General features: G+C 37.8%; 1 protein-coding gene across 1 annotated transcript in view; it reads right to left on the bottom strand.

Annotated features, from left to right (window-relative positions):
* Positions 1-2,463, bottom strand: part of erg (ETS transcription factor ERG) — a 19,328-nt gene that overhangs the window by 9,730 nt on the left and 7,135 nt on the right. The window lies entirely within an intron of this gene.

The following is a 2,463-nucleotide window of genomic DNA, read 5'->3' as shown; positions in this document are numbered from 1 at the left end:
CAGGTTTGGAACAACATGAGGGAGAGTGAATGATAACAGAATGATAATTTTTTGGTGAACTGTTGCTTTAATTCCAATTCCAGTTCAACGTCTGACCAGTTCATACTGTACTTTACTCATAAATCCACTAGTTGACAGATAAAAGCACTGACTAATGAATCAGCGAATGGTCTGGCAGTAGCTGTGATCAGTGTAAGCACACGCGGGAAAACAGGATGTTGTTGGTGAGCATCAGCAGCTCAGCAGGAAGTTGCACAGCCTCGTGCACCTCCACCGGGACCCCGTCAGAGCCTCCTACACACACACAGGCACACACACACACACACACACACACACACACACAATACAACACACACACACACACACACACAAACACACATACAATAGAACACACACACACACACAATACAACACGCACACACAATACAACACACACACACACACAATACAACACACACACAACTCCACCGGGACCCCGTCAGAGCCTCCTACACACACACAGGCACACACACACACAATACAACACACACACACACAATACAACACACACACAATACAACACACACACACACACACACACACACACACAATACACCACACACACACAATACAACACACCACACACACACAATACAATACAACACACCACACACACACACACACACACACACACAATACAACACACATACAATAGAACACACACACACAATTCTTTTGAACTTTCTATTCATCTGTGAATCCTGAAAAATAAAATGTATCACGGTTTCCACAAAAATATTGTGCAGCACAACTGTGTTCAACATTGATAATAATCAGAAATGTTTCTCGAGCATTCACACCACACACACACACACACAATACAACACACCACACACACACACACACACACACACACACACAATACAACACACATACAATAGAACACACACACACAATTCTTTTGAACTTTCTATTCATCTGTGAATCCTGAAAAATAAAATGTATCACAGTTTCCACAAAAATATTGTGCAGCACAACTGTGTTCAACACTGATAATAATCAGAAATGTTTCTGGAGCAGCAGATCAGCATATTATACTGATTTCTGAAGATCATGTGACACTGAAGACTGGAGTAATGATGCTGAAAATACAGCTGCGCATCACAGAAATACATTACAGTTTAACAGAGATTCACAGAGAAAACAGCTGTTTTAGATTGTAATAATATTTTACAATTTTTACTGTATTTTTGATCAAATAAATGCAGTCTTGGTGAGCAGAAGAGGCTTTCAAACACATCTTACTGACCCCAAACCGAGTCTTTGTTACACTGTTCAGCCTCAATGAACTGAAACAAAAGCAGAAAGTGAACACTGGAGGAGCCTCGGCAGATGATCTAACACTGAATCTTTCTTCACTCATCGCTGGTGATTCTCACACGAGCACACAGATGTGAGGGATTCAAACTCCACATCAACAGCCCAGAGGCTTCAGACGCGTTCGCTCATGTGTCGACTAACTGTTGGGCTCGTGGAGACGGAAGGAGCTGCTAAACTCGCACGGCCAGCGCTGCTGATGCAGGAGCAATCTGATCCTCTGATCACTGATTCCTGCAGCTCGCGCTTGTTTTACATTACCTTCATCAGCTGTGAGTCACTTCAACAGCGCTATCATCACTAAAACTACAACCATACACAATATCTCCCTTACTTCAAATAAAATAAATATTAAACAAAAGCACAAAGCATACTAGATGAAATAAACATAAAAAAAACAAAAAAAACGAAAATACTAAAGACAAAAAATACATTAAAAAAAAAGTATCTCAACATTACTAACAAATGTTATCTGAAAAAATAAAAATATTAAAATAAAATTTTAATAAAAATTAAGAAAAACTATATAGACATTCAAAACTATATAAAATGAAAATATAAAATATAAAAACTAAATAAAAATATATATGAAAACTATAACAGTTTCTCAATGATACTAATAAACATTATCGTAAATAAAATAAAATATGAAAAAACATATTGCAGATAGTTGCCAAAGCAACATTTCATTTTCAACATTTTCATTTTGATCTTTTAAAATGACTAAAACTGAAATAAAATTAATAAAAGCTACATATACATTTAAAAAATAATAATAAAAAAGTGACAAAAATACCAAAAACTACTAAATGTTTAACTCAAATTAAAAAAAGACACTAAAACAGCACGGTGTCTGATGTCTGATGGTCTCCTATCTGCTGAGAGAACTGAAGGTGGTTTCATGACGATCAGTGATGTTCTGGGATCATCATCTTCCCAGCGAATCACTCTGATAGTCTGATAGAGGAGGAGCACCGCACACGTGTGTCTGTCTAAACCAGAGCGCCGCAAACGTTTGGGCATGAAGGGCCACTTTCATTTTTCTGGTTAACCACTGTGCCAGTACCCCCCCCCCCCCCCTTTTTTTAATAAAGAAACATAAAAAAA

This window comes from Sinocyclocheilus grahami, unplaced genomic scaffold (genome assembly GCF_001515645.1).
Source record: "Sinocyclocheilus grahami isolate Dianchi unplaced genomic scaffold, SAMN03320097.WGS_v1.1 scaffold1007.1, whole genome shotgun sequence".
NCBI classification, from domain to species: domain Eukaryota; kingdom Metazoa; phylum Chordata; class Actinopteri; order Cypriniformes; family Cyprinidae; genus Sinocyclocheilus; species Sinocyclocheilus grahami.
This window is presented reverse-complemented; position numbering and strand designations above follow the sequence as displayed.